The sequence below is a fragment of the Ctenocephalides felis genome, unplaced genomic scaffold (genome assembly GCF_003426905.1).
Source record: "Ctenocephalides felis isolate EL2017-DRISC unplaced genomic scaffold, ASM342690v1 CF-g0.4_SCAFFOLD_00845, whole genome shotgun sequence".
NCBI lineage: Eukaryota > Metazoa > Arthropoda > Insecta > Siphonaptera > Pulicidae > Ctenocephalides > Ctenocephalides felis.
The window spans coordinates 18,371,064-18,397,233 of record NW_020536999.1 but is presented as its reverse complement, the minus strand read 5'-3'; the positions used below and the strand labels follow the sequence as shown (position 1 = coordinate 18,397,233).

The following is a 26,170-nucleotide window of genomic DNA, read 5'->3' as shown; positions in this document are numbered from 1 at the left end:
AGGACCAATTTTTTTATATTAGATTTTACTAGCTGCCAAATCCGGCTCGTCTGGACCAATGTTTTTTAATGGTTTGATTGATTGAATTTTGAAGGACCAATTGTAAAATACTTTAATTATAACTGTATATATATATTTTATAATAATTACAAGTTATAAGTGTATTTACAATAATTTCAATGTGTTTTTAGTATCGTATTGATTGATTTTATATATATCTAAAATGATTGATTGCTTTTTTGTTTATATCAATATATCGGCTACTTTGATTCGGCGTGAACAATTATGGACGACAGTGTTTCCAAAATTGTGGACGACAATGTTTCCAAAATTGTGAACGACAATGTTTCTAAAATTGTGGACGATATCGATTCCAAAATTGCAGATGATTTATCCAAGCTTGGACATGATGAGGATTTTAGAAAGAAAAAGGACAATATGAAATTTAGACCCTTTCAAATTTAGGTACATAATTTTAGAATCGTTGAACCACAGGATCCATTTTACTCATTCCAAAAATTCTACGAGCTTTTTAATAATCAATATTATTTTCTTTTATGTTAATAATTACTATTAGAGTAGGCATGATATTTAAGCTGCATCGTTTGGAAACTATTTTTGGTTGACTACCTGATGGAATCTGTGATGGATGGTGGTTTTTTATAAAATTTTCAACCAACGTTTGTTTAGAGTTATACTTACAATTTCTAATTGAAACCTAAACTTTTAGAGGACCTTGTTCAAGTAGAACAGAATGAATTGAACATGAATTACTATTCCTGCAATACATTTGTCTAGGTTGTCATGTTGTTGACACGAATCTAACACCTCTAAATGTCACTTGCTCCATCTAAAACTAAATTACTGCATATCTTAGCATAAATCGATGCTTCTACTCTATTTCAATACATTATAGACATTCATATCTATTTTCCGCACCTTTTCTTGTTAGAACCCACGATGGAGCGTGGAATGCCCATTGAACGCAATCTATTACACAATATCCTAGTGAGCACAAATCATCCAACACAAATATGAAATGCTATGCACATTATATTATGAAGAAATAACAATATTGCGAATCTCGGGCACCTTCCTCGGTAATTTGTAGTCGACAGGTTTCTTGGTCGGACTCGGAACTGTCTGCCACCAAGGAATCAGATTTACGACTCATGTACTTGATGTTTATATAATAACAGACTTTGATCTGGGAATTATCCCAAATTGAATCTTCTTCAGTAGTTGAAACTACAAAACATGAAATAAACTAGCTGTGAGTGGCATTCGGCCTTAAGTCAAGTTGCATGAACTTCAGGTTACGAATGGTAAAATTTATGTCAAAAAACTGTGAGTGCACAATTAAAAAAGTATAGGTCAATTTCTAAAAAATATTGTCCAATATAAAAGAGAAATTAATCTGAATAAAATAAAATATAGTCAGCTTTTGTTTATTCATTCGTATATTGTTTTTAACAATTTCTTTTCACCAATGTGTTGTTACAAATGCTTTCTTCAATCGCTTGATATATCTCCGATAACAATGTTTACACTTGCATTGCAATTTAATTCAAATTATCAATAACAAGAACTTACAAATGAGAAGTTATTTATATTACAAACAAGATAAGATAAGTATCACATAATATGCATATCATATTATTATTCGAAGTATAACGCGCTTTAATATATTCTGCGACTTGCTTGTAAAACAACCTATATAACTTTGTCAACGATTATTATCTTATAATTTGTTTATTGGAGCTAAATATGTGAATATTTAGTAAGATTGAATGATATCATTCAGGGTTTTGCATTGAGGTAAAATAAAAATTATATTGATAATAATAAGTGTTAATTAATATTCATTTATAAGTACTTATAAGCATATGTACATTTTTTTATAAGTGCATTATACAGACAAGTACATAAATTTTTTACCAAGCATATGAGTATTTTCTCATTAAGTACATGGAGTTTTTAGCCAAGTATATATGCTTTTCACATCGACATTTTAGTACTTGGGTTTTTTTTATATAAATTTTCTAGCATTTGACCTCTGTCTCATAATTATCTAAGAACATAAGCTTTTAACATAATTTTCCTATTACATGAGGTTTTTACATAAATGCTAGAGTACTTGACTTTTTCACATAATTACCAAAATACGTGAAGTTTTTACATAAATATCTAAGAACATGAGCTCTTTACTTTAATGACAATTTTTTATCAATATTCGAGTGCATGAGCTTTTCACATAAATTCCCAAGTATATGAGCTCTTTCTTGTCATAAACAAGTATATGAGCTACTTACATAAATATCAAAGTACATAAGCTTTTTACATAAATCCCTATTCATATGAGCTATTTCAACTCTTTTTTTCAAGCACGTGAGCTTTTTACATTAATACTCAAGCACATGAGCTCTTTTTTATCATTTTCCAAGTACATGAGCTTTCTATATAAATGCCCAACCATATGAGCTCTTTCTCATAATTTTCCAAGTACATTAGCTTTTTATATAAATATCCAAGCACATGAGCTCTTTCTCATCATTTTTTGAGTAATCCCTATGCATATGAGTTTTTTCTCTCCATTTTCCAAGTACATGAGCTTTTTATATAAATACCCAAGCATATGAGCTTTTTCCCATTCTTTTTTAAGTACATGAGCTTCTACATAAATAATTTCCAAGCACATGAGCTCTTTCTCATCATTATCCAAGTACATGAGCTTTTTATGTATATTTCTATACATTTGGCCTTTTCTCATCATTTTCCAAGTACATGAGCTTTTCATATAAATACCCTAGCACATAAGCTTTTTCTCATTCTTTTCCAAGTACATTTTCAAGATTTTCATATAAATCCCCATTTATATGAGCTGTTTCACATAATTTTTCAAGAATATGAGCTTTTTACAAAGAGTTCCAAACACATACTCAAGTATATGAGTTTTTTACATAAATCTCCATTCATATGATCTCTTTCACACCATTTTCCAAAAAAGTGAGCTTTTTACAAAAAATTTTCAAATACATGAGCTTTTTACATATATTAAGTATATGAATTTTTTTTTCAATATTAAAAATCATTACAAAAATATACATAAGTCATGGGTTTTTTTCGTAGCATAAATGTAAGAGCATTGGCCTTGCAACCCAGGTTCCACATTTGATGCCGGTTCAAGCAATAATGATATCAGTTTTCACATGAAATTATTTATCTCAACAGTATCAAAAAATTTTTGAATATAAAAATGTAGTTAGAGCTTTCTGAAATTTGACATATTTCATAGGCGTCATCAATGCAAGTCATATGACTTAATTGCTGTACAAAAATATAAAAGCAAATATAATCATTTAATCATTATTATTTGTTATACTAAGTTCTCATTGGGTAGTAACTTTTACAATCAAAACAGAACGAACTAGTTGCAGTTTATAATTGCAATTTGTTTACCATTTTCAAACATGCGAATTCCAATTGCAATTATAACACTGCATAATTTATATATCGTGCTTTGCTCTTTATTTTCATTATGAATATTTTATTGTAAACATTAATTAATGTAAATATGCGTGAATATGAAGCCCAATTAGGTAAATTCATGCTTTTGCTATTTTATATGAAATTTATTATATCATATATTATATAATATTCTGATTCTATCAGAAATGAGTTATTATTATAAAAGGATGTACTATTGGTCAAAAAAAAAATTAAAAGAGTAATATAAAAAAAACTTAATTGATGATTTATATTTACTAATGAGTAAAAATTTATTCTATTTTCTGTAAAGAAGTGTATCAATGCACATAGCTTTTAGATTTTTTTTGGACAAGGGATTTGATGACTTTAATATATAGATAAATAATTGAGGAACTAGAAAAACATACTGATCATTCTCCCATAACCGAGTCCCTAAAGGGCTTTATCTAGATAATCTCTTAACAAAGTAGAGAAGTATCATGTAACATATTATAATTCAAGGCATATCGCATTTTAATATATTCTATATTCTCTTCGGCATTTGCATATCAACACATGTTTTGCTGCTTCTGTATGTAGATCACTTTACCTCTCGAATTCATCTTTTATGTACGATTCTCTGTTCTATAATACTGCTCGCATTACACATAAATTTTCATTTTACCTACACAAGGGAGGTAAATAAAATTACTGGCTATATGGTAGATATTAGGGAATTTATGTAGGAAAATGTGGATTATTTATTCGATGTGATCGGTTTTTTGGTTTTTGTTACGTGGGCACACTCGTGGGACCATAGTTTCAGGTACATAGAACACTTGGTATGTTTTTGACATATACAATTTATTTGAAATAGATGAGTACGATGAAATAAGTCTTGCATATATCAACATATCTTCTGGGTCAACCTATAGTATAGAATTATTTTGCACACCTCGTGCATGATTAACATTGTGTAAATATACATAGTACAATAAATTTTGTACAAGTTCATTATGGCAATAAAATGTGTAACTTTTAGCTATTGCGCTGTTTAGATAATTTCAATTTCAATATATTGTTACGTGGGTACTTTATTCTTTATTTTGTTACATTTAGCCCTTAAGCGTTTTATCTCATGGACTTGTTGGAGCTTTTCATGCCATGTCACGTACTTGTCTCTATGTTAAATATGGAGCTAGATCCTAAAGAATTCGATTTATATAAAAGAGCACTAAAAATCATTGATATACAATCCTGAAACTGAAACTTCTTGCCAAGTACTCTCAATTTTGATGAGACAATTAACACTTTTATATACGTTAACAATTTTAAACTTTTCGATTGCAATATATGAGGTATTAGAGAAAGTTGTTGAGCCTTAAGTAATTTTCAGTTTTTGTCCTACAGAGAGCTTTAGAGGAGCTCGGTGTATTCTAAAAATATAATTCTGCTACTTTAAGTTGAATATTATTATATATAAACTTTTTGCAGCATTATATATATACTCTATAATTTCAAATGTCAAATTTCAAATATCAGTTATGAGTTCAGTTTAAAGTTTTCCTGATTTGTCGAAAAAAAAAAATTAATATTGAACTATGTCAATCATATAAGTGCGACGTAAAAAATAGTGTTTTTTCCAGGAATTTTGTCAATGCGAATGGGAGATTCAGCTTTTTTGTACGGAGCTTTGACTTGTTGGTATTATGAACTTCTATTCCAAAATTATTAATAATTAAAAATTGTCAATTATTTCAACGAATTCATAATCTATCTGATATTTAAAATTGAATTAACAAAAATTATTTTTTTCTCATTTACGTGGATGAAAAAGGCATGATAAAGAGTCCATAAGCGCTTTCTCTATTATTTACCATCTCGCAAAGTCATTGGTTGCGTGTGTTTGCTTAGTTGCATCGACATCGCAAATTAAATAAAAAATAAACAGACTTTAATAGCCATCGCATGAAATCCGATTTTATATTATTTGTTTAAAATATGCGAAGAGAATTAGCCGCAAAGGCAGATGATACACTTACTGATACACGAATAACCTGTTTTGTTATTCTATGCTACCACAATTTAATATTGCTCGCTAACCTGATTAAATCAGTAAAAGACTTTTAACTTTTCTATAACACTCGGGGGGACACGCATGCCTGATATTCACTCGGAATATTAACTAACTAAGTCATTGGAGCAGAAACGAGTTCTTAGGAGACTACCACAATAATAAATGAGAAGCTCCATTGATTACTTAGAACCCTTTGGAAAAATTTACTTTTGAAAATTACTTTTAACTTCTAAAATGATGTGCTGAAAATATAATATAAGGTTTGAATAACTGCTTAATAAAGCTTAAGACAATACATAGCTTACCATAAGAAATATCTTGCGGGGATTCTAATACCACAAATATCTTCAATGCTCTATTTTCCAAATAAAGCGCTTTGAAAGATCAGAAGCTCCTACTATATATTAGTATTCTGACTAGAATTTTTTTAAAATTAATTGCACAAGTGGATTACAAAATTTTTTAAAACGTAAATAATTTTCGGAGATGTATCGATCACGATAATCTGTCTCTGCAAATCTGTTCACGCGTTTTTCTCGAATTTTTTCAGAAATTATACCTACGATTTTTTAAATTTTTTTGCTACTATTTACTTGAAATTTTTACAAAGACTTTCATATAGATTTCTTTTTAGTATAAACTACGCTCATCCTCAAATTCCTATTGAAACAATTCTTCAAAAAATTCGAGAATATCAAAAAAAAGTGTAAGAAAAAATAGTTTTTTCCAAACAGTTGCCATTTTGTTGCACTATTGTTTAACATGTCCGTAGTTCCTACAACTGCGACATTATTCTAGATTAATAAGATATTATATTTTTTTGTTAGGTGCCAATTTTTTGAAACTTCTCTCTCACTTTATTACTTTCTAAAATTAAAACTTTTTGACTATTTTTAATATTTAGTGTTTTATTTAAATTTTCAAAACATCAAACATTGCAAAATAATATAATAAAAATAATATTGGCTCTTCTTTCACTGCCTTTCCTTTAATCCTTTAATAACCATTCTGAATATTTCAGTTATAGTAAAGTTTGGTTTTATATTTTTTTTATTCTACTTGATTTTCCATGTCTCGATGTTTCTGAATTACTAAACTAATCTAATATTTACTATCTTACTTCTAAAATATCATATCACCAGAGTTTTGATGGTAGTTCTTGTAGCTATTTAGATCCAAGTAGTAATGCAACATTATCCAAGTTGAAGTCTATAAAAATAGATTCAGGCGATGCTCGGGTGAACTGTTTTTTTTTTCATCAAATCGAAGATTTTTTGACCTTTTTATTAAAATAAAACCATACTTAATCTAATACTTTTTTCTGTATTCTATCGCAATTTACTACTAGATATTTGCAGAGATCAGCACCAGATCATGGACAATCTGGTGATTTCTGAGATAAAATTGGAAGATTGCCACATTATGGAAAAATTGAAACTACTGTGCGCTTAAATTACCATGATGATGAATTAATTGACTTTTGATTAAACAGTCATTATTGTTGAAAATTATGAAGACACGATCTAGAAATGTCTGCACGTGAACGTATTTGTTATTTAAATTTTTTTAATTCTCAATTAAGTTCACCAGCTTCTCTTTCTATCCTTAATCCTATGTAATATCAAATATCCAATATAAAATGCAAGTAATATTATATAACGTTTTCTCCGGCGCGTGCATCGTATTATATTCTCGGATGTGCCGACAGAAATTACATTTTGAAATAGGATTCGAGCACAATGATCATAATAATGATATCATGATGCATATATACTGAATCGTGCTCATATTACTGAATAAAGGATAATAATATGATGGCCGGGAGAAAATTTCTTTAGCTTTAGATTAACAGTCGATCGATGGTGCTGAAAAAGATGATGAATGGTTGACAAGGTAGCAAATTGGAGAAGTTTTACAAAGAGGGTAGTTGACTCTATTGGGTATGGTCGGGGAAGAGAGAGAGACTGGATAGGAAGAGTAACTCGATTGCCTGATGTCCTTAAAGAAAAAATTGAGGACAGAAAATTCTAGTAAAAAGAGAATGAACAAGATAATGGAAAGAGCAAATATTGATATAAATTGTGGTGCTCTCATCTGTCCTAAAATAGAGCAACCTTAACAATTACAATCATCATCATAAACAGCATCTTAAGTACTCTTGTAGTCTACTCATTAGCAGTGTATGCAGACTTGTTTTCAGAAATGCCAATTTTTGGATATTTTGTTTTTTTTTCTAGTTTTAGATTTATTTTTATATCGGCTATAAAACACATTTAAATATATTCATAAAATACCTAGTTTTTTCATATACACCTAGACACATTTTCAAAAGTTTTGAGGATTACTTGATTTTCAGACCATTGCACTAATTTTTCCACAGTTTTGAACTAATACCAAAAATGCAAAATTACCTTAAAATAGAAAAAATATAACGTTCAGGAGTAATGAATTTTGATACTAAACACCATTGTCACATGATTACATCTCAAACCAGAAAGAGGTTGCAAAAGGTTTTTGTAACCTGGTAAATTTGCATTGGTAATAAAATATTTATTTTGATGAACATTATTAATACTAATATTAATAATTTATACTATAAATTTATTATTTCTACCAACTCCTTAACTTTCAATTATTTTCTGCATTTTGTATCATGCGATAACAGAAATATATTGTTTTTTAATCGTCTTTATGATGTGAGTATATCTTTTATATTACGCGCTCTATACGAAAGCAATAAAAACGTTTTATTTTTATTATTTGGTTATAAACATTTTATATTCTCGTAGAATTACTTCTCGTAATTTTAATTATGTAAAATGTCTTAATTAACACGTATGAAATTTTTGTAATAGATCGATTATTCTTGATTTGGGGAAATCCTTGTCAGTTGAAAATAGAAGAAATAGATACATATGACTATGAAAAACCATTCTTCGATGTAGAGATAAATATTATTTGTATTTTTTAAATGGAATAGAAGAAAATTTTGAACTATCAATTAAAAAAAAGCCATTTGGTCTGATGTGATAAAACTGGAAAAAATCAATCAAGATCTCATTGGAGAAACCTTCCCAAGTCCTGAAAGTCTAGTACTAGTTTGGTATAATCAATTTATATACTGATTTAATATAGATATCATGAAAAATATCAGGAAAATGTAGATTATTAAAGAAAGATTATGTTTGAGTTTCTTAGCAAGACATACATATGTTATATAATTTCAACCCTTTCCACTCGGATGCAGCCAAAATCTTTCCAAATTTTGGTTCAAATTTATATACTGATCTTTAATAAAAAATCAAAATATGATTGATCACCTTACCTCTACATTAAATATTATCAATTTCTCTGATGGATTAATAATGCTAGTGATTTGGCTATCAAGCCCGAAGATCTATTTCAACCTTTTGTACTAGAAATAGAAAGTTTCGCAGATTCTTCTCTGCATATTTCTTTAGTGGAAGTAATTGCAGGTTCCTACACGGCATGACGTCCCACTGTCCCAGTATTTATTAAATGAACATTTTTGATGCGCAATTATCATGTCATACGTTGTTGTTGTTGCACATTGCTTCTCAAAGAAATATTGCTTAAATAAAATATTCAAATGATTCATTTTTCGTTGAAATAATACCAAGTGTTTGGCAATACATTAGTAGTAGACAAAATATGAAAAGAGTGCGCGTAAGGTTCACACGCGATTGAAGTAAAACTTATTTGCTACTGTACAAGATGGCATTTAAGTAAAAATAAATATATCATATAACAATTTTGAAACATGTTTATTAGTAATATGGTAACACTCGTGATGCACACATTTATTAGTGTCAACCATTATACAAGTATTTGGTTGTAACAAAATATATTATGAAAATTGTTAATTCCGATCCAAAGCTCTTTATTTCTTAAATCACTTTCAGAATTATGTAAAAGAAAAAATATTGCTTACTGGTTCTGAAAAATAAATTATTTATTAATAAATCTTTTGATCACCTCCATTTTCGTCAATTAATTTTGAGAATTTTTGTTTTACATGAATCATCGTTATTTTTTACCTCTTGTTTTTACCTGATAACTTTTTTGACTCTTACTCTCATGGTCTAAATATTATTAATTTTTTTGGCATTGACCAAGTTTTGAGAAAATATTTACATATGAAAGGAAATGCATATTCAAAATATTGTTGCTTAAATTGTTATCTCATTGTTAATAAAAACGTTGCTGATGAAAAATATTTATGCAGAATATTTTAGTTTCAAATGTCACCTATGATAGGTAACTAAGGTGAAGTAAAGAGAATTGATCTTTTAGAGTGTTATATTTTCTAGTCTTCTATAAATTAATTATTTAAGTGAATAGGTCAATCTTAAATTATAAAAAAATTTAGGAAAAAGCTATGCTTACTTTATTTCATTTTTTTTATTGTTTTTTCAATTTTACATACCTTATTTCTCATGAACAAATTCTCTCTTATAAATGATAGTTTGCAATTAAATAAATTTAATTACTAGTCGGATAGAATAGTTTGCAATAAATAAATACATAGATAAGGATACATAAGAATAACTATTTATAATAATTAATTGAAACAAGTTTGTTTCTATATTTGGGAACTTGTTTAGAAGTTTAGTTGAGGTAGTTAGGAGAGATCAAGACCTGTGGCTACCCGTATAATTCCCATGACCTAATGTCGTCGTAATGTGTGACAGCCTATGTCTGTTTAAATTATATATAAATATATATATATATATATATATATATACTAGCATACCCGCTCAGAGTTTGCTGTGGATTTTATTAAAATATGGACAATCCACATTTCAATACTCAAAATTTTCATATATATAAGATGGAGATTCTATGAAACATATATTGATTGCAACATAACAAAAATATTATTCTGATTTATTCATCGTTCAAAAAAAATTTCACTATTATTGAATATGAAGTCCATTATCTTTTTTCTTGAATGTATGTATGTTCCTTGTGCAAATATGATAGCACTCTATTCTTAACATCATGAATCATATTTTAATTGATTGTTCTTCATGACAATTGTCACGATAGTTATTTCAAGAATATACATCGTTGGCAATAACATTTATATGGAACAATAGTGTTTGGTTAAGGATATTTTCAAAATCTTGACATTGTCTTTGCAGTAGTTGCAGAATTTGAGAAAAAAACATGAAAAAGTTTCCAGAAGTAATATACTCGTATAATGGTTCAATTGTACCTGCTATTGAAAACCAATAATATTTTGACAAAATTACATTAGTATCATGCAAATTATGGTCTTCAACATTGTCTAACTTCTAAACTCATGTTAAATCTGAAAATTTGATTAGAATAAGATGTAAAAATAATGTATGCTAATGAAAGTTTATAAAATTTGAATAGAGATACAAAATAATATTATAAAATTTGAATACGATACAAAAAGTTAGTAATCTTACACTAATAAAATAAAAATATAGTTAGCATATAAATACTATGGTGAAGTAAAATTATACTCATAGATTGTCATAAAGAATAATGTTAATTTTAAATTAAATATGATTTTTATTTTTATTTATTTTTTGTTACAGGTGAGTTAAAATTGACTCGATATATTGACTCGAAATGCTTGACTCTATTTCTACAAAACAGTAAGTTATATTTATATATTAATATATATTTAGATTTCATACCAAAAACATTGAAATAAACATTGAAATAAAATTAATTAAATTAAATTAAATTAATTAAATAAAAATTTAAAAAAGGAGCATTGAAATAAAAATAAGAGATAATATTATAAATTATGTCACATAATTACTGAACAGAAAATGTTTACTTTGCGTTTCAAACAAAAAAAATCCCATATTCAGTGTGGAAGTAAAGTTTCATATCCTGGATCAGTTTCCATTCTCCAACACACAAAATTTTATGACGACTTATAATTTGATTCGTTTCTATTACAATAGATAAAATTATTTTAATACCGTACCTAACAAAAATATTAACGTGTTATTCACGCTTTTATCCACCTGACCCTGTGACCCATAATCGAATAATGTTAACTGTTTTTCATATGTGAAACTCTTCGTAGAAATATTTCGAGAGACGCAATATGGACATTGCAACACGCAAAGCAAATTCCGTTATAGAGCTGCCCATTCATGCACCCAGATTTATGAATAATGATTTGTTTTTAACGTGTTTTGAATTAACACTGATGATAAAGATAAATTTATAAACATATTTACAAAAATAAGATGGAATGAAGTCTTGTAATGGGGGCCTTTTGAGGGTCTATGAACTAGACGTGAGTGCCTACTCCTAGGAGTGTAAAAGCTCTCTGGAATGTTACTAAAGTTTGGGGCTAGAGAAGAATTATATGATTAGTTGATAAATGAAAAAGTACTACATCAATTAAGGAAGAATTTGAGTGCAATCGACACAATTGTGAAAAAAATTATTTTGGAACTTTAGCAAGTTGGGAGAAGACTATAATTTGCACAGTGACATCAAATAAAAAAATGTTTAAGAGAAGAATAGAGAAGTTTGAAAAAATGATTGTCAAATTTAAAAATGAAGATTTGCAAAGAGTGGTGGAACTTTATTGGACGTGATTATTAGGAGAAAAACACAAATTGGTAAGGAAGGCATAATGGAAGTGTGCCTTTTCCAGGACGCCACCAAAACAAAAATGGACTAGTAGTGTATGGCATCATGCCTTAAGGCAAATTGCTGGAATATTTCGTACCAAAAATTATTAATTATTAAAAAAAACTTTGCAAACCTTTGAAAAAATTAAATTTTTGACAAATCTTGAAATTAAAAAAAAAATGGCTTTTTTTTGATAATTTTGATTTTTTTTAAATTTAGATTTTTTGCTGTATTTTGATTATTTTTGAAAATTTTGAACATTTTTCTTAAGCAATCGCGCCGCATAGCTAATTTGGAGTCGAACGTGTAAACATTAGTAAGGAACCCATATAAATGTACACAAAATTTGTACTTATTATTAAAATCTTTATAAAATATCTGAGATAATACAGATAATACGATGTACATATGTCTAATGTTTTTTACTTTTTTTATTGGATCTCCAGAGACGCTGGACCTGCCTTTACAAAAATTTCACCTGTTGTTAATTTCGTAAATACATTTATCATTTTTGGCATTTTTGCTCTGTATATCCGAAACGGCTAGACCTGCCTTTGCCAAAAACTATCAGCACGTCTCCTTAACAACAGCAATCGAATGTTTTTTGAATACTTGAAATCGGTTGAACCGAGTTCCCGAAATCATCGATGAAAATTTGTATCCGCACACACAAACATACACACATACACACATACATCATTTTTTTCTAAGGTTTGCCAAAATGTTCAGAAACCTCTGAAACGTAAAGATATTTTCGAAATCGAAAATTTTCATTTTCGATTTTTTTGCGATTACTATAACTTACCCTACGGGAAGTCTAAAAATCTATATCCAAACTAACTACTATGACCACCTTTCCTTTAAGTAGTTTTCCTCCACTACTGGTTCCACTAAAGATTTTCCACTTCGCACTTCATAAAAACTGCAGGATTTCTCACAAAAATTGCTATCCGGGATGTGTTATTTCCTTGTTACGATTTGTCCCCGAGGACTTTTGCAAAGATGTCTTCGTATGTCTTTTTTACGAGCTCCGAGGAAAAGTTATACTAAAGGTGTAGTTTTATGATATTATGTAGCTTCGGATTTCAGAAAGCTTTCACAAAGTAAAAGGTGTTAAAAATGATGGCGATAATCATAACATGAAATTCATATTACGTTGAAATTTTTTCAAAATCTCTGAAAACGATAATTTTTTTCTACCATTTCACTTGTCCATTTCAGGACAGGTGTAAAACTTGCTATATAACAAAAAATATATTTATAACATTCTGAAATGAAAACAACTATGATGTGCATATATAATGCTTCTTGACCAAAGATTTTTATCAATATAATTCATGGTGCAAAGCATTGACTATGTTACTTTGGTTCCGTCCAGCAAATTTCTGAAGCTGTTTAACAACATTACTTCAAGAAAATCCTTTACCACGTACATTTAATAAAAAGTATTTTTAAAAGACGAAGCAGCGATTGAAAGTTTCTTGATGAATCATTAAAATTCTATTCAAAATTAAGAAACTTACATTTTGCTGCTGCGATTCTTAATGAAGACCTGCTGCAAGAACGCTTGAACTATTTTAACAACTCTGGAAAAACTTTTTGAATGAGTATATAAAAATTTAATTTAGAAGAAAGTGATTCGGAATGAAGTCAAAAGTAATAAAGAATAGTTTAGGTGGTAATTTGAACTTAATTTACTGGCCTGCCTTTTGGACTATTCTAATATTTCTTTGGAAGTGGTTGAAATAGGTTCTAATATTCAGCCAAGGATTACAATTTTTGGTAATTGGTTTGAACTGCCCTCTGGCATATCATTTAGATATTTGATCAATTCGAGTAATTTTATTTCACGTTTCGTAATGTTCTGGAAATGGTCATTTACCATGCAAAGAGGTTTCGCCTCATCATTGCAAAAAGATTACTGGTAAAAAGCCAAGTGTAAATGATCCATTACACTTCAAAATAACCATTCGCCGGCACTTCCGCAATTATGTTCGTCTCAATTTAATGTTCATCTCAATTTAATGTTCATCTCAATCTAATCAAGTGCCATATCGGACTTTAGATCGTTGCGCAACAAATCTTCTTTGGAACGTTCTAAAACAGTTGCCGGACTGTCTGCTGGTTCACATTTTATTTTGAGACTTTCTTCCGACTTCTTTCAACGATGTAAATATAACATAACTTTATATTAAAACTGTGTCAACGGAAAGATGTGACCAGGAGATTCAAGAAAACGACCAAAAATTAGGCGAAAAAAGATATCATTCCTTGCTTGAAGAGAAGGAGTGGTGAATCGTATATTAACACTGCAGGGTTCTGTGTTCCAATGATGTTTTTGAAACAAAATTATTTTAAAACGTTTATGGACTTGTCGATGTAATTATTAAATTTATTAGCGAATTGAGTTATTTATTTTATATCTAATTTTTTTAACACGTTAATTGCCACGTTAATGTCAGATTTTTTTTACAAAGGCTATGGTAACTTAATAAAATAATTTAGTTAACTAGTGGGGCGCATTGCATCGTGCCTTAAAGCAAATTGCTGGAACTTTCCGTAACAAAAAACTATTTTTTTAATAGATTAACATTTTTGAAAAAAAATTACTTTGAAAAAATTAGATTTTTTAGAAACTATACATTTTTGAAAAAAAATAATTTTTTTTTGGGCAAAAGACTTTTTGAAAAAAAATGTTTTCATTATTTTGAAATATTTCGGAAATTTGTATCCGCACACACATACATCCATTTATTCTAAGGTATTCCAAAATGTTCAGAAAACTTTGAAACGTAAAGATATATAAAAATTTTCTTTTTGGAGTCTAACTCAGACCATAGATTATGTTCTACTCTATTCTACATTAAGTTTCAAAATTTCCTTGAAATAAACTTACTGCTCAATTCTAACCAAGAGCATTAAACTTCATTCGAATAATATTACATCTTGCAATAGTTATATCAACTTTTACTTTAAATATGATTGAAATTGAAAAATGTGAAATGACAATAATAAATTTCAAACATTCGAGTTGGGTTTCAAAATTAAATCTAAAAATTCAATTTCTTATTAACTTCCCGTAGGGCAAGTTATAGAAATCGCAAACAAATCAAAAATGAAATTTATTGAATATCTTTACGTTTCAAAAGCTTCTGAACATTTTGGCATACTTTAGAAAAAATGGATGTATGTGTGTGTGTGTGTGCGGATACAAATTTTCGTCGACGATTTCGAGAACACGGATGAAGCGATTTGAATAATTCAAAAATCATTCCATTAGTATTGATAAGGAGACGTGCTGATTAGTTTTTGGCAGGTCTAGCCATTTCAAATATACGGGGCAATAAGTGCCAAAAATGGTAACTCGGTTTCTAAGAGTACGGAGCGTCCGATTTTAATAATTCAAAAAACATTTTACTTGTATTGACGAGATGAAGAATTGATTAAATTTACATGAAGGCAGGTCTAGCGGTTTCGGAGGAACGGGAAGTTCCAGCAATTTGCCTTAAGTCTTAGTCTTTAGTATTTCATCACAATCCTTTCCTGCGACACAAAACCAAATAATTTAGTTTATAGCCCTTTGTTATACATCATGTTATATTTAAAGAAGAAAGTGCGTTCCTCCCGGAATGCCGTCGACACACTTGCCTGGATCTTTGATGTAATTTTGACTCAGATGCTGTCTGTTTTTTTTTTCTTTTTGGTCGTTTTTTGTTTCCTCTTCTGGTTTTGTCCAGGCCACCGCGTGCGTGCCTGCATTCCGGGTTTATTAATATATCACGGAGACGACGCGCCTCGTAAAACACTCCGAAATAATTTAAGATTGGCTCTAAAAATAATTTATCGAAACATCATTGAATATAAGTAGAGAATAGAAATAAATGTACAATTATTTCGAATGATTTTTGTTTTAATTTTTACATTTTTATTGCGTATACGTAACAAAAATGTATAATTATATTTACAGCTATATTTGAGTTTAAACAAGTTTTGTCGTATGTCAGTCATATGCGTCTGACGCTAAAATGTTCTACATGACATATATGTCTGACATCTTTTTGCAATCTTCTCTGGCCCAATGTAGTAAATTTTTCTTTCATTAAAATTATAACTAGCGTTGCAAGGCATTGTGCCTTCGGGCAAATACAGGAAAATTATTTTTTTTAAAAAAGATTTATAATTTTTTAAGTTCTGAATGAAATAGATTTTTGAGAATTTTGATATTTTTGTTCCATATTTTGATTTTTTTTTAAATTCGCATTCGTAAGCGCGCGGTCTAACGGATAAACATGGATACGGAACCCATAGAAATATAAACGAAATTTGAACTTATTATTACAATTTTCATAAAACATTTGATAATTTGATGTTCTTATGTTTAATCATCATTTTTGACCACCAAATAGCATTCATTTCACTTTTTGTACAGGATCTCCGAAACCACTTGACCTTCCTTCCCAAAAATTTCTTTGGCTTGTCAATACAAATAAAATGCTTTTTGAATCATTCAAATCGGACACTCCTCTCTAAAACTAAGTTACTATTTTTGGCACTTTTCGACAAGTACCTTCGAAACGGCTGGACCCGCCTTTGCCAGAAACTAATCAGCACGTTTCCCCATTAATACGAATCGAATGTTTTTTAACTATTCAAATCGGTTGCTCCGTGTTCCCGAAGTCATCGACTAAAATTTGTATCCACACACATACACACACATCCATTTTTTCTAAAGGTGTGCCAAAGTGTTCAGAAACCTGTGAAACGTTTATTTTGACTTTATTGCAATTACTAAAAGTTAAAAAAAATACAGGCAAAGTGTTATAATATTATGACACCAAGATATTGTTTCAGGATCATCAATATTTTATTTCCAAGATGTTAATATCATGGTTTTAATTATATATTCATATATGATGATATCATATTATGACGATGTGACATGACCGTGACATTGAACGATCATTTAATATGTCTGTCGACGTATGCATTCGAGTGATTTATTATCCATCAAGAAATGTAATAATGTAATAAAACAGTATCCAACTATTATATTTTAACCGTATCAGAAACCTAATTGTCCATATCGATATCGATATGTGATAGATTCATTGAATCTATTAAATGAATGAAGTAGGATTATCATTTTATATTTATTTTCGATTATTTTCCCGGAGTATCATGATTCTTGGGACATGGCTCACAGTTTTGCCTCTAAACCACAGATTCCCAAACCTTTTTGTGTTTTGGACCCCTTGAGCTTTGCCATGTTTTGGTGACAATAGAACCCCGGGGCTCTATGTAGACAGTTTTGGAAGTCTAAAGCTCTGAAGTCTAAAGAAACATAGTAAAATATTGAAGTTCTACGAAAAGTGCTTGAATTGTAAAATTTATAATTGTTTGGAATAATTGGCTGCACTTTTTGAACAAAGGTGTGTTTTTACTCTGTAATTATTATAATAATATATATTAAAAATCTACTTAAGAGATATCAATTGGAAATCGCAGTGATTGATTTTTAGTGAAAGCGAAAACTTCATCTTTTGGATAAAAAATTTATCCATTAGTCTATTATTTTCATATATCTGAAAGTCCATGCAACTAACCTGAAGCCAATGTGCAAAAATAAATTTTATAGTGTTATAAATTTGAATATTTTATTTTATAATCAGGGTAATAAAAATCTGGATATATGCCAAATGTTATTTAGGTTTTATTAATGCATTATGACAGAAATGTGTGAATTAATTTAAGAATTGTCGATAAAAATATTTTATTATCGGTCGAAAATACTATGAAATACTTATATATATATATATATATATATATATATATATATATATGTGTGTGTATGTGTGTGTGTATGTGTGTGTGTATGTGTGTGTATGTATGTGTGATATGTGTGTAAATTATTAGGTATGGATTCCAAATTGGATTTTTGTTTCGATCGTAATTCTATTCACTACAAATTAATCTTTTTTGCAATAAACTTTGAGTACTGGTGAGATAAAATTACTTGAAATTACTTTCTCTGGAATGATATAAAGATGGAATGTGAACTTATACCATCTTATATACCAATTGATGGCACTTTGTAGAGGAATGCCACAATCAAACCAGTCTTATAAAGTGTTATTTCATAGCTATGTGATGTCGGATGCACATCAAACTCGTAATACAGATGGTAATTAAGAGATTTGTGTTGATTTTTTATGAATTTATTATTTTTTATGTAAAATACTAAAATAAATGCATAGAACATGTAGGTACTAAAGCTATGGTGAAAGTTATGGAAAACTTATGCAAAATTCATGTTCTATCTAACTTTATGAGAAAGCAACTTAGTGGTTGTGCTTCTTCTTTATCATAAAAATTTGAGGTACTTCTTATTGAGATATTATTTATTACAGAAATTGATTCTTGTAAAAAACAGCATAAAAATTTTTCGAGCCTATCAATTTCCCAACATCCTGAGCAACTTCATCAGGTAGATTTCAAAATTTTATTTGTTCCTATATGTGACATTATAGGATGTCACAAAATCGCAATTTTTTTTTGTAGGTTAACAATTTATTATTTGTAATATAAAATTACTCAACTCAATGAAATCCATTTACATTTCTTTTATTTAGAATTTATTCTCAAAATTCTCGTATATTGTCAATTTAGCTCAAAGGATTCTTTATATATTTTTGACTGCTAAATAAAACAAGTTTAAAAAAAAAATTCTATGAAATTTAACAATAATAAATATATGTCATTTGTTTCTAACAACTATTTCACGGAATTTAACAATAACAAAAACATTTGAAATTTTTTTTTCTCATCTTCATTTCCACAATATTTTTCTCTGATATAATATTATCAACAACGTGGAATATTTGTTTCAATCATTGTACATAATTTTATAGTCATCCTATGCATATATTGCAAATAATTATGATTAACTTTTAGTCATGAGAATTATCAAGAAATGACTCAATGCCTGCTTTTAGATATGAGGAAAATCATACCACTTATTGTTAAAACGATGCATAATATTTAAAAATATATTTTGCACCTAAGTCAAAGCCAATATAAAGAAAATTATGATGCTAACTATTTTTTTAGGTTAAAAATTATTTATATTTATACAAAACTAGGTATAAGTGGCATGTTTTAGCAATAGGAGAACAATCCATAATAATTTTTAATAATTTCTATAACACAGGTTCAACAAAAAAAGTTGTTTGTTACAAAATCTCTGATCTAGTAATTTTTCTGCATCATAGTACATAAAATCTTATCAGTAAGGTCCTTTCTACCTTAAATGATCTATTTAGTTTTTTTTTAATGAATACAACAAATTAACCAGACATATATTTTTCTTCAAACGATAAGGATATAGATTTCCTCCGAAAAAATATCAATTCAGTATTTAATTCAAATTTATCATATGGTGGTGCGGAACCGCAGGATTCAAGGATCATCTCCCTGAAACTCGTTTCAGCAAAACAGAACACTCAATATAATTTTTTTCCAATTTTAATGATATTGCATTCCGTCACCGCGTCGACGGGTAATTTTTTTGCCTACTTTAAGATTTCGCAATCATGTCCGAAGCTCCTCATAATGACCATTAATAAACGAACGAAACGTCGGCCTCATTAAATCGGGGTTGAACTGACATGGTAGCTGGCTAATAATATAAATATAAGACCTCGTATATATGCTTATTATTAAAATTATTATATTCTTATAACCTTTGATTATATTGTTCGTATCGATTTTAATTTCAGGCATCTGAAAGTTTTTATGAGGGAGACGTGTTTATGCTGATCGAGCCGCGCGCAAAGACGATCTCGGTGAGTTTTGTATTTATTTTTTCAAAAATAATTGATAAAAAAAATATAACTAGAGGGGTGCATGGCATCGTGCCTTAAGGCAAATTGTTGGAACTTTCCGTACCGTAATTAAAAATGTTGGTACGGAACCCAAAAAAATTTACACAAAATGTGTACACATTATTAAAATCTCTATGAAATATCTGATAATTTGATGTACATATGTCCAATAAACATTTTTGACCGCCAAATGACTTATTTTTATTGAGAGTCCATAACCGCTGGACCTGCCTCCCCAAAAATTTAATCAGTTTTTCATATTGTCAATACAAATAAAATCTTTATTGAAAATTTGTATCCGCACACACACACACATACACACACACATCCATTTTTTCTGAGGTATGCCAAAATGTTCAGAAATCTTCAAAACGTGAAGAAATGTAAAAATTATCAATTTCATATTTGGACGATTACAATAACTTACCCTACGGGAAGTTAAAAAATATATCAAATCTCATCAATAATTTTAAATTTAGTTACTCTACACTTGCACGTTAAAACCTTCTTGACAAAAATCTAAAGAACAATTTTTTTTTCACATTTATTTGATCAATATAATCACAATATTTAAATTCAATATATCAAAATTGAAAAGGCAAACTACTGGGTAACCTTTTAGATCTAAGGTTTAATATTTCATATATCATCGAAATTACTGAATGTCTTCCTTTTTGTAAAGACAGATTGTAATTCAATAAAGAGAAATAAATTTATTTCATCAATACAAATTTCATCAAAATAATGATTGCAATCAAAATTAATATTGCCATTTATATGAAACGTTATATTTTAATCACATAATTAAAGAGTCGCATGATCAAATTTTCATAAAAGTTCACCAATTTAATCAGGATTTCAAAATTGTAAAATACTTTAAATTTTCGTAATGAAAAATTTTGAATAAAAAAATGAAAACCTAAAAACGACACGCTGTCATTGTTCAGGTATACCCTATATATATTAATTAATAATTATTATAAATGTCTAAAAAATCACACAATTATATTTTTGAGCAAATTTTCTAATAAACTACAAAAATCTGATTATTCTATCAATTGGCAAATACTTGATAATACATAGAACCAACGTATATAAAATGTAAATTGAACTAATTTATAATACAATTTTATTGATTTGCTTTTTTTAAATCTTTATTATAAAATTTATACTCTATATTTCGTAATATTTTAATAGTATTTTAAATAAAGTTACTGTAATATTATAAATAAGCTGCCTACATAGTCAAAATGCTTAGGGTAGTTTTATCATATTTTTGTCATATAATATACCACACCTAGGGAATTTTTTTCATATTAATTTTAAAAAAGTACTTTCCTATACTTAACTTTTATATACATTTTTATTGAATATTTAGGAACATATAGTGAATAAAAATTGCAATAAAATATATGATATATACATATGAATAAAAATCAATTAAAAATGAAGTCAAGATAAAAAGTGATTCATGTTGCAGAAAAAATAATCTGATCTTAGGCGCAATAAAATGTATCTTTCAATTACTTTTATTAATTATAAGTTGTTAGTAAGTACTTATTAATCAATTAATAATTATGTGTGATGTGTTAAGATTAGTTTTTTTTAATATGTGTGTAGTATATAAAATTTTCCATTAACTAGATTTTTATTACCAGAAGACACATAAATATTCATTTCCTGGTTACATAAACTTTTATGTCTAAAATCGTTCAAAATCTTATATAAAAATAAACTAAGCATCACATATTAAAATTTTACATAAAACTATTATATTTTATTATATAAATTACATAACATTTTTAATATGTTTCTAATTCTTATTCTTTCTATGACAATCTATTAAATATAATAAAACTAATAAATCTATAAAATATAAAACTGTTGAGAATTATAAGCTTTATTAATTCTGTTTTCATCAAGGATATTTTTGCTATAATTTCAAGTTCAAAAATATATTTCGTTATGTAAAATAATGTTATGTAATAAGAGTGAATTTGTACATAAGTTGTCTACCCTTTGGTATTTTATAACAGTATATATATATATATATAACATAGAAAAACGGTAAATAATTTTCACTTGACAAAAAAAAGTTTTCTTAAAAAAAATCTTATATTTTCAATAATCGTGTGTAACAATTTTTGCTATGAGTCGATCAGGCCTTAGTTTGGCATGGCGTAGATTATTTTTTATACCAAAAGACCTATATTTTTCCAACACTGTTCTCCTGAATCCTGCAGGATGTTTTCAGCCCATGTGCCAACGATATAAATTAATTTCGTTCTGAGTTATAAGCGATTTTATAGACATGATCAATTATAATTACATTCTCAAATTCAATACTAGTTCTCCATAGCTTAATTGTCTTTAATAAGCCATTAATATGCGCACGGGATATTGCAAATGTGCAGAAAGTGGAAAAAATGCATTTCTTTCTCATTACTGGCTTCATTAAACGAACGAGGAGGTAATTATGATGATATTTTTAATAGATTATTATATTTATGATTAATATACTATATCTATGGAGGTGATCTAAGTAAGTTGCTACTGGATTCCACTTGCAAATGGAAAAGATCTGATGAACTCGATTGTTAAATTATATTATATATATATTTTTATCTCATACTAATTGTATAAGATAAAAGTACTAAGTTAATTTAACATAAATTAAAATTGTTTGGCACAAAATATGACATCATACATCTAACACTTGTCTTGAATATTATATCAAATTTCATTGTACGATATCCATATGTGTTTTTTGGTTTTAGGTCATGGTTAAAACACAATATATATGGTGTAAAAGCCTATTGACCTATAAAGATAAGTTGTTCTAATACTAGGGCTCCTAGATTAATGTTGGAGCTTCTTATTGTTTACTTTGGACGCTTTTCGGATCAAACGTAAAGTTCAAGATCACTTCAGATGATAAACGAAATACAATTTGTGAAGGAAGAGTTTGATATATATATATATATATATATATATATATATATATATATATATACGAGGTCTGTTCAAAAAGTACCCGGAATTTTCGTTTTTTCAAAAAAATATTTATTTATTCGTCTACATTAATGTGGTCCCCTTCAAAGTAGTCCCCCCCAGATATAATACACTTATGCCAGCGTTTTTTCCAATTTTCGAAGCACCCTTGATATTCACTTTTTGATATGTCCTTGAGCACTCTCAGCGATTTTCTTCAATCGAGGAAAACCGCCGTCCTTTCATGGGTCTCTTCAACTTTGGGAATAGGAAAAAGTCACACGGAGCCATATCTGGTGAATTTTTGCACTTTGCAACACTTTATTTCATTTTTTACGCAAAATTTAATACAAATTCTTTGACTTTTCAATTCTTCCATTGTAAAAATCGCCGAGCTCAGAAAAACACGTCGAACCTTAGCGACTACCACAGACAAAGTAAACAGTGAATATAGCTGAAAATTTCATCATACTTTAGGGGCATGTATACCAACACAATAAAAAAAAAATTTGACAATCAGACACTCCAGACCCGCGAAATTTAATTATTAGTAATTCCGGGTACTTTTTGAACACACCTCGTATATATATATATTAGAGAAATTCTATTTTATCGCCAAACCGGTACGCCATTTTGTACGCCAACCCAAAATTAGCCGTCGATTCAGGTTGCGGTGCAAATTGCCGTGCCGGTTATATCTGGGACAGCCGGACGAAGGGTAAATTTTTTATTATTGATTTTAAACAACACAATATATTGTAGTTTGAATATTTTGTGATAGCATACATATTTATTATAAACAAATAACATACAAATATATCTGTAAAAAATGCGATCGGAACATATTCGATGTTTCATAACACTTTTGCAATTCTATTACCTTTTACCACATTTTACTGAAAATTTGATTTATTTAGATGTAAAAGCTTGTTCTATATTCAATTTACTTTAATTGGCGATAACATGATATCAATATTCACATTTCAAAATCTTGTTCGTGTTTTCCTTTGGAAACGCATATAAAATAAATTCATATCAATCTGTCTTGTTAGGTGATTTGTTAAATATCAAGTATTTATAATTTATTCAATTTAGAAAATTTATATATGCGTTTTGAAATACTGAAATAGATAAGTGTTAAAAACATATATTTAAGTGTATATAGAAAGAAAAATGAAAAATATAAAGTTAAAGTATATAAAACTATTGAATTCCAATTTACAGCTTGTTTCTCTTGCACTTGCTAAAAAAGCATTTCTTTTTTTTTCAAAATAGCTTTTAAATTAAAATAGAGCATTTTTCAAGTGTTAAGAGAGGTTTTAGAATCTTTTTAAATTGCTCACATGGTACAAAATACATGACGAATCGGTATTAAAAAAATAAATGAATTTACTCTGCGGCTTATGGTGGATGACAAAGTACGTACTAATGATTACAAATTGTGCAATAATAATAAATGTATCGTATTTGTAAGTATTATATGCGACAGGGGTTTTAAACCTAAAAAAATATTTATGGTCTCTTTAAATTATTGGATTGAAATTTAGACACCTAAAGCACTTTACATTTATACATATAATTTTTTTATGGCGAATCAGTATGACTGAGAATTGGCCAACATCTATTTTCTACACCTTTATGGTAGTAGTCGGCTACTCTTGAGATATTTTTTTAGTTTGTGGACCAATATTTTTAAATTCATTTTTTTATGATTCATAATTAAAAAACAACTATATTTTCATTCTCTTACCACAAACCACTATCTTGTATTGGTCATTTAAGTTGAATTAAATCAGTTTCAGATTAGATTAACCTAACAAGAAGTATAAACATTCAAATGTGACATGCTGTGCAGTGGGTAAACCACCCTGTGGGTATTTTACTTATAAACCATATACTTCCACCTTTACAATCAGTCAGTTTTTTATCCTTTAATTTTTCTAGAAATATTTTTCATGGTTTGCGGGATCAGCTAGTATATATATATACATATATAAATTTACGATGATTAAGAAAGTAAGAGTAGAGCAATTAAAATTTTATTTTATTCATAATTATGTAACGTTTGTGAATTCTCTCACGTTCCTGACCGTTATGAAATATAAAAATTTAATAATAAATTCAAATTATATGAAATAAATCTCCTTTATTAGACACACACACACATATGTAAATATATATATATATATATATATATATAAATATATTTATTTATATATAAATTTTGCAATAAAACAAACAAATTAAATTTGCAATGCTCAATTACAGTTCAATCCAAAAGTGAGACAAAACTATCCAAAATTATTTTTTTTATTTTTTCAAGTGTATGTTTATATATATTGATATATACATATAAGGATTAATTTATTAATTTGGGTAGAATCTGTAATAAAAATTATCGTTAGTAGAAGTGATTATGTAAAGTAAAAGTTGAAATGTAAGAAATAAATGAAGGAAAAAACCTCAATTTATACTACTCAAAATAACTTTGATATTATACTGGTTTGACCACATATAGGCTCAATTAGTTGAAGGAATGTATATATAGATATAGATATTGAAATCCAAGTTAAAATGTAAAAGTTTTTGAGAACTTTATTTATTTAAAAAAAAACTCTATTTCTATTATATTTCTATTTTGGATATCGAGGCTTATGTGTATTTATTTTTATAGAGTATAACTTGGAAAATATTATATAGAAATATAAATTTAGATCTTTAATAAATAAATTAGAAGAAAATTAGATACAAAAAATAAACATAAAAAATATTTTATATAATATCCTATATAATTTCGGTCTGGACAAAACGCGGTAGACGTCTAGTAAAAAAAAAATCGTATTCAATCAAAATAAATAAATATATAATAAAAATAAATTAGCTTATAATAAATTTGATTATGCACATACATATTTCAGTAACAAAATATGTTACATTCTCCATAAAAACGTAATATGAAAATTGTAATATTATTACTATAACAAGCTTTAGAATATTGTTATTATTGATCAAGATTGAGTAAATAAATTTATAAAAAATGTCTATGAATTTAAGTATGTGTTTTCATAATATAATATAAATTAGCAGCTTTATATAAAAA

At 28.0% G+C, this 26,170-nt stretch overlaps 1 protein-coding gene across 2 annotated transcripts in view; it reads left to right on the top strand.

The window, feature by feature from the left end:
- LOC113364229 overlaps window positions 1-26,170 on the top strand; it is a 118,655-nt gene that overhangs the window by 22,490 nt on the left and 69,995 nt on the right. The window contains exons 1-2 of one of the 2 annotated variants that reach the window (XM_026606720.1): window positions 11,182-11,196; window positions 19,975-20,040. The gene's annotated coding sequence lies outside the window, so the exon portion shown is untranslated. Of the gene's footprint in view, window positions 1-11,181; window positions 11,197-19,974; window positions 20,041-26,170 lie in introns of those variants that run through there. The other variant, XM_026606719.1, reaches the window with a different exon arrangement.